This window comes from Peromyscus eremicus, chromosome 1, assembly GCF_949786415.1.
Source record: "Peromyscus eremicus chromosome 1, PerEre_H2_v1, whole genome shotgun sequence".
Taxonomy (NCBI): Eukaryota; Metazoa; Chordata; class Mammalia; order Rodentia; family Cricetidae; genus Peromyscus; species Peromyscus eremicus.
The window spans coordinates 128,252,222-128,266,868 of NC_081416.1; the positions used below are offsets into that span (position 1 = coordinate 128,252,222).

The 14,647-nt window shown below is 41.0% G+C and overlaps 1 pseudogene; it reads right to left on the reverse strand.

The window, feature by feature from the left end:
* Positions 1–12,223: 12,223 nt before the first annotated feature.
* LOC131918888 (GTP-binding protein 4-like) lies at positions 12,224–14,321 on the reverse strand (annotated as a pseudogene).
* Positions 14,322–14,647: the final 326 nt, after the last annotated feature.

Genomic DNA, 14,647 nt, shown 5'->3' on the forward strand with positions numbered 1-14,647 from the left:
AGGCAATATGCCAAGGCAAGATTAGCCCAGCTGCACTTTGTCACTCATAAGTATTTGACCCCAAAGTACCGCTTGACTATCACAGGTATTCCCAAACACAGTTTGCATCCATCACAATTTCAAACCAGGCCAGTGATTACATTGCTTGCTGGATTTTGCTATTTAAATGTTTTAACAGAGGAACACAGATTTTGTTATCATTCTCTGGAATTATATTTTGGTTGTTATATTTAAATGTGGATAGTTGTCTTTATAAAGACATGCACACACATTCAAATATAGTTGAAAAAAAGTTTGAAGAGCTTAATTAGTGATTAGTTGTTGGGTTAAATTATCTCTAACCCAGATGTTAGTTCAATAAGCTTTCTTCGGTCACCTGCACTTTTTTTTTTTTATATTCTAAACCCACATAAATGTCAGAAGAATAATACATTGAATGCCTGCATAGGTATTACTGGGTGTTATGGATTACTAACACTTAATACTGTGTTGCATCACTATATATAAACCACATCACATAATCTAAATAATTACATGCATCTGAACCTATATAATATATATTATATAGTACATATTAATGTGGATCTGATGACCCTCACAGAGTTTCATCTTTTCCAGCTCCTTCACCATGCCTGTCCTTCACCATGGGCATCTTTTGTTGGATCTTTTTTTTTCTTCCAGGTGTCATTCTTAACACTAGTGCCTTAGATCCATAAACCACCTATGACTCCTCTTTCTGCTCTGGCCATGAATCCTTGCAGCCTCTTCACTGACCCTTCTCTGGCCCTATCCAATGGTTAAACCTTTCCATTCTGCTCTCTGGAATTCATAACCAATAAGCACATAATCAATCATTAGCAAAACTCATATTTTTTTTTCTTCTTTCTCTCCCACGTTTGCTCTGGTTTTGCATCTGGAATCCACTCTGAGCTCCGGGTTGCACATCTGCTCAGTTTCCATTAACAGGAACTAGAGGTCGCTTGGCACTTCTTGAATGAATGGCTGTCATTGAGACTTCGTCCTACATTTCTTAAAAAGAGAATTGTTGGCAATAACAACTGCAATCGTGAAGGGCTGTGGATAAGGAAAAGACAAAGTCCTTCCAAAGCCATGAAGTATATGTAAGTGGTTATTACCCTACTTCTTATGTAGAGAGCTGAAAACAAGATTCAAGTTGTGTTTAACCTGAATGCTTAGTACTGTCTGTGAATCTGTGTTGTTTCCGATATTATAACAGAGTGGTTAGGTAAAGGCAGACATGAAGGCCATCTCCTCTCATATGCACACTGCTGAGATCCACTTTTCCTCAGCTGTGCACACCATTTTCATAGCCCCAAACCCAAGATTGCAAATGAATATCTAGGTTCGATTTAGAATTGTGGACTTCATATACTTTTTCTGTCCTGCACTTTTGTTATAGAATCAGAGTTGAATGATAGAAAACAACCATGTCTGTCTTCATGTTTTGTCCTTTTGCAAAGGACAATCAATTCTCTGATTCACATGCATTGAACGTTATTGATCCTTTCTCCTGACCAGTTTCATCTCTCTCTACAGAGTGTCTAGATGTCTTATGCTACTTGTGCTTTTCATGGTTGCTTGGATCAAGCCAACACATCATTGCAGTTTAGCCTGTTTCACAGATATAGAGCATCTCTGGATGGGTGTATCCACTATGGCTGAATCCACAATCTTTATGCTCAATCGTTTTGCTGAGAGCAGAGGGTGGAAGGAAGGAAGTGGATGTTGGTGAAGCCTGTTTCCTGTGCCACCCTCTAGATGGATTTTGCCTTTACTCTTTCTGCGGACCTGTGGCGTTCTGTGTGATTATATTTGTTTTACAGTTAAAGACAGTGAGGCTCAGATGATAAGGGAAGTGCCTGCTTCTGAGAAAAAGTGCTACATTGTGCAGCTCATGTTCTTCTCTGCACTTTGCTGTCTAGGGAAACACCAGAGGCACAGGCTTCTCTGAGTCTCTGGGAGGCTGAATAAATAGTGTCGTACCCACGTCCTTCTATGCCACTCTCACTAATTACACTGACACAGACTGTAGGAGCCTTTGCTCAGTTAACACCCAGGGTGTGGACTTTAGCCCCACCTGTATCTCAGGTCATTGTACAGGACAGAATTGACCCCAGGAAAAGGAATGGTCTCCTGAGAGAAGATTATTAAGAAAAAAAGTCAACAGACATAGAAACTTCCTAAATACTGTCAACACTGATACATTAAAATTGCCAAGTTCATTTAATATTGGAAATGAATAAAAAGTGATCTTTGATAAACATTGAAAATTTGACCCTATTGATGCCTACTAAGGTGTATCATATGCTGTAATTTTAACCTCATAATTAAACAGCATCAGTTATGTAAAGTGAAAATTCTCTTCAAGCCCCATGGATCATTTTAGAAGGAAGGAAACCACATTTTTCTTATTTTGTCATTTGTTAACTGATGGAATGAATCTGATTTTCCTATTTCTTTAGATTTTCATGATCTTTAAATATCTTTTTATCTACATTAGGTAGACTGTCAAAACTAGCTTTTGGATTATTTTAAAGCTTGGTAAGATCACAAGGCTTCCCTGAAAATATGTCCTATCTTGACAACACATTAAACCTTAAGAGAAGTTTAATTAACAAATGTCAGAATGTGTTTCTTCTAAAAATGTGACATATTAACAATTTGTTCCTCTCTCCTGAGTCTTAACAACATCTTAACCCTTAAAAAGAGAGATGTTATATTTTATTTTATTTTATTTTTATTTATTTATTTATTTTTGTTTTTTCGAGACAGGGTTTCTCTGTGTAGCTTTGCGCCTTTCCTGGGACTCACTTGGTAGCCCAGGCTGGCCTCGAACTCACAGAGATCCGCCTGACTCTGCCTCCCGAGTGCTGGGATTAAAGGCGTGCGCCACCACCGCCCGGCCGAGATGTTATATTTTAACATGGCTTGTGCTCACCACAATTCAATGTTTTCAAAGAAAAACACATTTAAATGAGTATATAAAATAAATTTTCAAGCATCTTACTGTACTACTGTTCATAAACACTATTATAAATACACATTTTTATGGAAACTTGTTATTGCCACAAAGCCAGGCTTAGGACACAGTTTGACATCACTGTACCTCATCTTTATGACTCATTCACACCATATGTGATATTGGACATGGCCCATGAGAAAACACTTGTAGAAACATGGATACCACCAAGACCCATGTTAACTATTATTTATTTAGTTTGCATGTTTATTTAAATGATACATAATAATAAGAAATATTAGAGGAGAAAGGACAAATTGGCCCTGTCCTGTGTCATTTATCTTCCCTTTCCTTTTCCCTGCTCGTAAGGATTCACTGCAGCACATTTTACAGAGAAGGACTCGGAGACAATCTCGCTTCACTTCCATCTAATAATCCCCACATTTTTATTTTCAGTGGTTTATCAGTATTTCACATGTCACATTTCCTTAAGTGCCTAGCGCGTACTTATTTCTATTATTTCCCTGTTACAAAAATGATAGGTTGATAATCTGTGAAAATGCACCTGGGGACCCATCTCTGCTTGTTTGTGCAAGACTTAAGTTCTGAAAGCGGGGTTGCAGAGTAAAAGGCCACCCAAAGTTTTTGGATACTGCCACATATTTCAAAGTCGCCCTCAAGAAAAGATTTTTCCAATTTTCGCAATCAGCCACAACAGACAAGAAGGCTTACTCCCTTGTCAACACCCTCTGTGTAGGCATTGTTTCCAATTTTAATATATGTTGCTATTTTATTACTCTATATTTCAGAATAATATATATATATATATATATATATATATATATATATATATATTTTTTTTTTTTTTTTTTTCCTTTCTCACATACTTGGTGAGAAAACACAGATTATGAAACTGCCAGCCTTAGAACTAGAATTTCCTCCTCTGGAGGCTCAGAGAAAGCCATATCATAAGGAATTGCTATCCTGGCTCTCTAATTTTAAGCATCCCAATCAACCAGCACTGGCCCCTTGTAGGCCTCAGGCCTACAAGGCTGTCTGCTCGGTCTACGGAGAACATTAATGTATGCGCCATTTTCCTTTTATTCCCTTTAGCGACCTGTGCCTTTGGGATGTCTTTGAGGCGTTTGATGCTTTTCGTGTTGCCAGGGTTATTGATCAGAGAAGCAAAAGGGAGGTCTGCGGATGCAGGACAGAGGTTCACCTGAGCTTGTAGCCAGTGTAGACAGCATCTGCTTGAGCGTACTGTTTTCTCTGTGTCTCCATGCTTCTGATAGAACTGAGCCAGTTCTTGATCTTGGCTAGAAAATCCTGGCAAGCTGATACTTCCTGAATCAAAGCCAGCATTAGGAGGCACACTGGAGGTCCCAGAGGACTCGACTCATTCAGCTCCAGTCACTCTGGTCTGCCTGTTCAGGAAGTGACAAAAGAGTGTATCAGGAAATCCATGGTTGTGACCAGAGCAGCACACCTCAGCTCTTCTGGACAAATGGCGATGCTGCACTGCTGAGATTCCTGAGACAAGGCGAGACTCAGTGACTACCCCTGTGCTACTGTTGTGAGAAAGGGCGGCAGGCAGGAATCACTGGCGGACCTGGAGCACTTAGCCGTGCTAGACCTCCACCTGTTTCCCCTCTCTGACACAGTGCCAACAGCATACCAGGTTCCTAGGTAGGGAGGACTTGGCACTGAGGCTGCAGAGACTCAGTACGAGCTGGAGCACAAGGCAGACCTGAACTGATGGTGTTGCTTCGAGGTGCTGTGATACTGAGGTCTTTACCTCACAGTAATCTAGCTCCTCCTGACTGATATTTTGAAGGATAGTTCCCCCCCCCCCGTGGGTATTTAATAAATATAAAGCTTCTAAAAGGTAAGGTAAAAAAATAAGACACATCAAATGTATTTGTTGTTAGATAGTCCTCGACCCCGAATAAAGTTCAGAATGTTCAATGAAAAGATGGAAGGCAAAGGGTGCCGATGCTTCCCAGGTTCTTGCGCCAATGGCGTGCTAGACGATTTGCCTTTGATTTCATCACTAGTACCTCAGTCACTGTAGATGACAGTGGCATTTCCCATTTAAGGGAGCCAGGTCTCAGATGCACATAGTGATGTAGAGATAGTGGACCTGGATTGCTTCATTCTACTTCCCCTATCATCCACAACTACTACGATTGTTTATGCATTACTTTAAATATGGCTTCCCATAATGCACAAGATTGAAAGATATATAACCCCTTATTATCTGTGGAGACAAAAGAGAAATCAGATCTGGAGTCGTTGTGAGCTACAATGGCTGAGACCATAATCTCTGTAATGACTCAATTACAGCTTTACAAAAATAAGATATCCCTAAAGTCTTCTACGATACCTCCGTTTTCCATGCGGTATCCTCACCTCCGAGCCACATTGCACTCCTTGTGCAGCGAAACCCTTTGCCGGGGATCCCTGTGATTGATTTCATAGTCATTGAAACTGCTCATTATTTGCTAGAAGATGCCAAATGGACACTGCTACACAGAGTAGCACCATCAGAGTACACCCCTTTTAAGGAGAGTGACTTTACTATGTCAAAACTTGACTGTGCTTTCAGAAATGAAGAAGCAGACAGAAACGCGAGTGAGGGGAAGGGGAAGAAGAGAGAATGGGTCACTGAAGCTGAGTTCACCTCAGCACGGTCTTGTCTCTTAGACACATGTGACTGCTCTGTCAAGAGCAGATAGAGCACACCAGGAACACTGAGCCAGAGTTCCATCCAGTCAATCTCCTCATCCCTCCAAATACGTCCTAGTTAATGATGTCTCAGCCTAAGCCTTATTTCTTCTCAGAGTGGTAGTTTCAATGCACACATACCTCTACTAGTGCAAACTAGTCTTTTGTCTTTATAGAGTACGATGGCTATTTTTGTGCTTTAGTTAAAGTATAGAAAATGGGAGAATTTACTTCTTCCATGACATGTTTTTCCATTTACAAGGCTCACTTCCAAACTCCCTTTGAGAATCTTCTGTCCCGTTTCTCCTTCTAGGACGGAGCATTGGGAAACAGTAAGTCAGTGAGAGGAAACACTTTGTACTCAGACTGAAGGTGACTCAAGGGTCAGCATTACCTCTCGCTCACATGACTGCAAAAATACACGTGTCTTTCTGCACCAGGGTTTGCTTATGTGTAAGCGGAGATGATGGGAGCCTGTCAGAATACAACATGACAGTACACCTCAAGATCCTTACCCAAATGGCCAGTTTCGTTTTACTTCCTCCCAGTCCCTTGAAGGCTGAGTTCTCATCCCCAGTGACTTTTCATCTGTCTCCACAGCATTTACAGAATGCTGAACATATTGGGGAGTGAGCAATCGATACTGGTTGAATTGAGTCATATAGAGGCCGGTTCTCAGATACCACCCTAGGAGAAAAACTCCTCGGTAGCACAAGCAACATAAAGAACATACTGTCCATCTGTGGTGTCCTTTGAAGTCCAGAGACATCTTTGGTATAGAGGACTCAAGTTCCCTAATACACAAATGCATTCTGACCATACTAGTTTCCAGTAGTATGGGACACAGTGCTAGAAGGAGCATGAAAACAATATCTCTGGATTCATTCTTCTAACTGTGGAAAACACCATGTACAATTTTATCTGCTGGAAAATGTGTCTTGTATATTGATTGCATCATGTGGTTATATCTTCATTTACTCAACATTGAGTATCAATTTAAACTGTTTTCCCTGCCGCCATGAACCATTCATTTTCTTCTTGTTTCTCTATTTTTTTCCACTCCCATCTTGAGTTTAATTTTTCCTCCACTTCCCTGAGTTTTGCAAACCTGAAGAATTTTTAAAATTCAAATATAAAAGAGTCTACAACTTTTCCCAGACCTCTAGCCTTGACTATTAAATTGCTGTTTTCTGGAAGGCTCACCTGCAAAACTCTGGTGCCGTTTCTTCTTCAGTTCCCGTCCTGGTGATTGGGACTGAATTCCCTTGTCTTTAATATGCCATATACTCTCCACCTGGCAAAGGATTCGGACAGATCCAGATAATAAATACCCCACAGACATCCAGACAGAGAAACCACTGTAATTGCTTTCGTAATGACTCTCAGACATCAGAAGGAAGCGGGCAAATAATGGTATTTAACACTGTTTCCATTCTTTAGCTGAAATGTAATTTTATAGAGTTATTGTCAGGCACCACGGTGAATGTACAAGCACAACTGTCATATTCGGCTCATATTAATTAGCTGCCCACGAGAGGGCCAGGCGAGCAGAGGCAAAGTTCTCCTCATTTCAGATGGTCTGATATTCAGGCAGAACCATAAGTACAATGGCTTGATTAACATAGTTGCTTAGACCAGGTTTTCCCTGGGAGTGTGTCAATTGGCATTTTGAAGAATCAATTAATTAGCACTCCAAATAATCCATTCTTGGGTTAATGAAAGTGTTTTTGTACAGCTGCAGAAAAAAAAAAATGCAGGAAGAAAAACCAAACCTTTCCGAAGGAGCAAGGAGAGAAATTTATCTCTGAAGTCTATATTGTTCATTTCAAAACACTACCAAAAACGTGTGTTTCCTTTTAAAGCCAGGGGATTGACTTGTACAATTTTAGGCACAATGTGTTTGTTTTGGCTTGGAAGAAGGCAGATAAAGGAGCTGTGGTGGCAGGGAAGTTAGAACTTGGACTTTTCATCATTTTGTCTTGTAATTGTGTTAATTAGGGTAAGGCAGGGCCAACATTTTGCATATCGTTATCCACAATTTTAAACAATTACTCTTTAAAGGCAGGGTCCTTAGTCACATTTTGAAAGGCCACTATCACACACGTTTTCCTGCTTTTTAGACTTTCAGATACACTTCTTAGACAAAGGAAAAACAAAACTCTTCCCTTTGGAGATTCATACTTAAAACAAGGTATAAATAATCATAAAGTCAAACTGGAAATCCAAGACACAACCTTGGTCCTTGGACTGATACTTGGGTCTTACCTTGTCAATTCTTCCTCCTACTTGAAGTGTTGACATCATTTTCTTTCCAACCTTTCTCTTGGGATTCAACTTCTTACAGAAGTTGTGCTTGAGGGGAAGTCATCCTTTAATCTCTGAAAGGATGTTACATGAATAAAATAGTTTACAACATCATTCACATGACTCTACTTTCCAAAACTTGGTCCTAAGTATCTAGTATTTATGTAGTTCCTCCTTGAGAAATACCAACACTTATCAGTACGTCTGGCATAAATCGTCTTTAACCTTGTTCGAATATTTTACTATCTTAAAGATTGAAGAAAAAGCCCATAGAAAAGGAAAGAGTAAAATAAATATGAGTATTCAATGAATCAGTGTCAACTAATATTTATATGGAATTAAAGTGCAGAGTTTTCATTCATACACGTTGCCTTCATATAAAATAAATGAACCACGTGATTTCTTGTCAAATCCTAATTGAGTCTCACTGATAAAATGTGATGATTGTTTATGTAGAAAATCAGATCAGTACATTTAAGAGAAGATAAAATGAGTATTTCACTCTCATGGCTTGCTCTCATCCCTTCCTTTATTTCACTTAACAAAGAATAAATCTTTAGGGCTTTGATGAAACTGAAATGCCTTTTCATTTGTGGGTGAAAGTTGACTAGTTACATACTAACAGTGTATGTATCAGTGCATCTTCAAATGGTGCATGTATCTAACATACATCACAATCCAGGCTATCAGGGGAAAACGTAAAAACACACACAATTAAATATAAACAGACCACTGGTCTCTTTCTAGGAAGATGAAAAATGCCCCCAAACTTAGAATAGTTTCTTTTCAGGTTTAATGAGGCCAGTGATATAGGGGATGAGATGGAGCCAAGTCACGGAGGAATAAGCCCTCCCTTTTCCTGGTCTTCTTTCTTCAAGGTGACTAACTGATGAAGAGGGCTTGTTTCCTACACATCTGAAGGAATGCTAGTGAGATTTGGTGTCTCCTGCTTATTGCTTATCCTTTATTTTTAGATTCTGGTTGAAATGTAAAATGGCAAAGTTTGGTTGTCACCGCTTACTGTGGACTTAAGCCAGGAACGAGATCTATTGCTTATTTTGCTAATCAGCTCCTTCCATATCTGCATGCTCATTTTCTGATAGCTGATGAGGCGACAAGGTCATTGGACGTACAAGTACTTATTTAAAAACAGACATGAGAGTGAGATAGAGGTTAGTTGGGTCTATCAGAGCTGTCAATCAATTAATGAAAATTATTGAGCAAGGACACTGTGGGGGAAGCGAACAGAAGGAAGGAAAATGACCATGGAGACACAACATAGGGAAAACGACAGAACTGACTGAATGTGCTCACGTGAGTGCTAAAAACAGACATGCTCACATCCCAAGTGAGAGACAGCGCCGTGGAACTGACTGGAGCCTCTGACTCCAGAGGCTCAAAGGCTGACAGCGCAGGGTTTTTGCCTAAAGGTGTACCCTGAACAATGCCTTTGCTTGGACATGGAGGACAGAGGTGTGGTGCCTGATGAATATCTGATTAATGTGCCCAGCACCTGTGGCCAAGAGGCTGGTACTTCAAAGCATTTTATCCAGATGGAAATCCCTGGTTAATGGAGGCCAATGAGTGCACACAGCCCCCTTATCTGGGAAGAGAAAATACTGGGTTTCTAACTGTAATAGTGCGGCAGACAGGGTGAGCCAAGGAGAGTGTTACCAGCAGAGGCTCAGAAACGCCGTCCAAAACATCCAGTCTATCACAGCTGCCCACCGTGTGCTGGCTGCAGACAAGCCCAGACCGTTTAGCAGTGCAGGAAAGAACCATAACTCGGTTCCTGTTGGGGATGGATGGAGGAATAGAATATGTAAGTGAGAGGAGAGAGAGAGAGAGAGAGAGAGAGAGAGAGAGAGAGAGAGAGAGAGAGAGAGAGAGAGAGAGAGAGAGAGGAGAGAGGAGAGGGACTGAGGAACCAGTGGAGAAAAATCAGCAATGTGTCTGTGCGAATGAAAGATAGGGAAACAGGCAAATGAAAAGGCTGCGGAGTCAGAAGCAGAGAGATACTGACACCAAATCTCTGCAAAGCGTTCAAAATTCTCCAGCTGCCATGCTTTTAATTTGCTACCATTCTAATTAAAATGCAAATTAAATTTATAATTAGCATCAGCGCTTTCTAAAGAAACCTCCTTGTGCGCTGCACAAACATATGGGACGATGCTGTGGTGCAAAGTTGGTAAAACAGAAGTAACAGCACAAAGTGTTGAGGGGCTTGTGGAGGGGGGGAGGAGCTTTTCTCCTGTTCTTTTCTGGCGTTTCTTTCTCCCATTCCCTAGGAGACGAATTTTATGCAGCCACGGGGTGACTTGTGGGATGACGGCTTCACTTACAGGAGGATGGAAGTTGTGAGCCCATGTCCCATCACAACAAAAGGATTGCTGAATGTGGAAGATTGGCTGGGCTGTGACTTTGTGTTGAATCAGGTGTCAAGGGTTACCCCGCGTGTCATGAGGATTGTATAGGAGATGCCAAAAGGCAAAGGGGTCAAAGCTCCTAATCAAAAGGCCTATGGCCAAAATTAACCGCTGCTTGCTTCCAGATAATTAATTTAAAAAATTGATGGGGAACAAAGTACCAAAATTACCTCACGATTTGAACACATATCATGTTTTCAAGATAAACTTCTCTGATTTGTCCCAGATTCCGGGCGTGGGGGGTGGTGTTTGGGGTGGAGTATCAGGCTGAGCAGATGGGAAATGGACGTGCACTTAACTTGCGGTTTACAGAAACACTCACCACTGAGCATATTGGTTTTACCCCTTGGTGTTTTCAGCATACAAATATGATAGTGGTGCATGTCACTTTTCTTGACTATCTGCTGAGGGAGGCACATGGGGCAATGCCCCCTCTGCCTGCAGCTGTAGTAGGTGAATGATGATTACCCACAGCCCAATCTCCTCTATTCACCATGTTTTAGTTCAAGGGAATCATTATGAATTAAAAGTGAAATAGGCAGTCCTCATGGTAATTGTGCTGTACTTTCCAGTGAAGGGTCTGGGCCCTACCTACACCTCAGTGTCTTTAATATTCCAGGGACTCTCCTTTATCTATTAACCAGACTCTCCATCAGATATTTTAAAATTTGAATGTAACAGGAATGAATATTTCATAGATGTGTGTTAAGCTGTTATTAAACTATAATGTAAAGCAGGATTGTAGGAATATTTTTATATGTCAAAAAGTCAATTAAAATGATAAGCCTGTAATATCACTATTGTGGTGCTGTGTGGAAATTCATTTCATATGCAGGGGAGGTCCCCCACCACCCAGCATTTGGGTGTGAGGCAGGACTGTTACATATTCAGAGGCCTGTGTACTTCAATTTCATTAGTAACACTTAGGGATGTTTTCAGCAGAGATTAAATGGAGAGCTATGCAGGGATAAAGCCTCCAACTTGATTTTTATTTGGTTCTACAAAAACAGCATTAGGCATTCACAAAGGTAGGTGCTTACCTAAATGCACCATGGATTCATCTGTAAAGAAATGTCAATCCTCAAGAAAAAGGTGTCCATAATAAAATGTGTAGTAAGGCTTTGTCTTGCATAAAAGTAATGCCCATTGGAGAAAGCAGTCCCGTGACATTGAAATGCACAAGGCAGAGAGGAAATTAAAACTGTTGTGAGCTGCAATAATGTAGTACTTTACAATGACAAAGCTTCTCCTTTGTAGCCTTTAAAGTGAAAACATATATGGTGCATGGGAGAAATTTTTCTTTACGGCTTGTATATTTAGGAAGGAATACTTAGAAATGTGATTGGTACACTAAATGTTGGGATACCTTACAAAAAACGTGAATGCTTTTTCTTTTTTCTTTTCCTTTTTTTTTTTAAAGTTGTGACACACTAAATGTGCTTGTGCCCAGGCCCTCAGAAAGGCTGCATTCTTCTGCCTACACCTCCCAATGAGGACGCTTTCTTCATAAAAAATAGTTACTTTGGATAATAAAGCAAAGTTTTTTCTCTACCAAGAGCAGCCTACTTATACCAATAAATGTTTACCTTTTTTTCTTTTTTGGGGTGGTGGTGGTAGGTAGTTTTGAGACAAGGTTTCTATTAGAGCTGGCTGTCCTCGAAATCAGAGATCTACCCGCCCCTGCCTCCCCAGGGCTGGGATTAAAGGTGTATGCCCGGCTACCGATAAATCTTTTCTGCAAACAGTCGTGCAGATGTGAAACAATCACTCCATGAAGAACAGAATGCTCTGTACGTAGATATTTGTATTACACAGTGACAAGGACACTGCACACCTAATCAGGTTTACCAGTGTGCAGCAAAGCAACAAGCATCTTTAAGTCATTTTCGTTGTTTCTCTTTTCAGTTAATAGATGGTGATTCCGAACTGTATAAAGCACACCACACCACACCCAGAAATAAACAGCAAGAGTCCAGCCAAAGCACTCCAACTCAAGAGGACACTGTCTCCTGTCCTTTTTACCAGCTTTCCTCTTTCCAGAGAGTAGGTGCTTGGGCTTCATATCAAACACATGCCTATCTGCTTCCCTTTTCTTCCCCAAGCGATTCATCTTCTTCTGGGCTTTCTTCATCAGAGTCTTGGCTTTCTTCAGTATCTTGACATCCCAAAGACCAGTAACATCATGTGGAGTTTGAGAGCAATTCCGAATCCAGGCTATAGAAGAGGGTGGAATAGATTCTTCTCATTTTCTTTTCCTTGTGACACTCCGAGATCTTCTTGCCTGGACTGCATAGTGGGCATTGTCTTTACCATCCATGTCAACACCAACACTACACATCTCATTCTCCAGGTCTGTCTGTTAAACCTTCTTAGTAGTTCGGGGCATCCTGGGTCCCTGTGTGCTCTTGTCTTTGGACTGTAGAATTTTTAACTTCTCTTTTTTTCTCTAATTTGTTTTGCCAGCTGTCAGATTTCCATTATTTCCTCATTTTCATTTTCAGAAACGCGGTCATACTCCCCAGCAGCCATTCTTGGCTCTTCTTCCCCTTCTAACTCTTTAAATTTCTTCATGACAGTAGGATCGATATAATCAGCAACATTATGGCCTCCCCAGATATCTGATATCATATTTCTCGGATGAATTCATCAAGTCCCAGTGTTTCTGAAGATCCAAAATATCGTCTCCCATTTCCAGCTCAAGATCTTGTTCCCTCTTCTTCCTGGGTTCTGCAATCTCCATTCTTTTCCTTCGAGCCACCACTTCTTCTGGGATGAAGGGGGGTCTCTCCTTATCATCTCTCTTGTTTGGCACATTAAATGTTCAGGACCTCATTCACTTTTCCTTTTATTTTCATTTCTACTCGATGAGCCAAAAGCCTATCACAAGCCTCTGCTTTAACCTGAATGACACCTTCCTCAGTCAGGGTGCTGGTCTCAATGACAGGGAATCCTTCAGCCTGCAAGTCCATAAATATTTTCTGATCTTCTTCAGAAAGCTCAGCTATTCTCCTCCCATCACATTTGTTTGCTACAACAGTAAGAGGCTTGTTGATAAACAGAGGTCTGATATTCTGGAAGAGTTCTAATTGCTCCTTCAACCCGTGTCCACACTGCTCTGACAAATCCATCACATACAGAACGGCAGCTCGTAGGTGGGCCAGGGCTGTGATATAGCCTGTACTTCAATGGTGTTCCGATCCCCCAAAGGATGATCCAAAATCACTGGGGTATCTACAACCTGCCAGCGCAGATTCTTATAGCCCATATGCCCAACGAACAGAGATCCGGTGGTAAGTGCATAGGGGTGAACATCCACCTCTGCTCTCGTTACCTTATTGATGAAGCTGGATTTCCCAACATTCGGATACCCACACAAAAGCAGAGTCCTTGTGTTTGGATCAATGGTTGGCAAGTGGGGTAAATGTTGACGTACTTGTTCCAAACACTCGAAACGCTGCCTCTGTCTCTTGATGATAGTACGCATGCGCCCAAGGGCAGCACGCTTCAGCTGCTTGCAGCGGTACAGAGAATCACCATACTTCATAAGCCACACATAATCTTTAGCAACGTTGTCCACCAAATTTTTGTCAATATTCATTTGACCTAGAGCCAACTTGTAATGATCCTTGTCATAGAAAATATTCATCAAGTCAGCATAAAATGGATGGATATCATCCAGTTTGGGAAAATCTGTCAAGATCTGTGACAGTCTGTCATGGTAATTCTGTTGAGTAAATTTGACTTTTCTCATATAAAAATGTCGAATTCGATGAATTTGATGATGTTTATGAATAGCTGTTGGAGTCTTTCGTTGAGTCTTGGATAATGTCAGGTCAATAAAGTCCTGACACCACTGTAATTTTCTTGAAATTGTAGTCCACCATGCTGGCAGTAGAACAACACATGAGGAAACCTGGAGATGCGACGAACTGGACTTCCGTTGTCAGGGGTCGTGAATGCTTTTTCAAATTTTGTCTGTCCATCACTTCTTCCCCAGGCAATGGCCATTGTCAAAAATGGGATGTGAAGAGATGATGTGCTTGACAGGTTTGACACAACTCAATTAATCAAGACCTCAGTAGAGAAAGGGGAATAACTCTGCCAATACGGCAAAGCACAGTGTCTTCTATGTTCACGAAGGAGAAGTTGCTTATTTTATCCTGATGGCCAAAGGGAACTCAGGCCCCCTAAATAAGTCCTCTGTGTGACT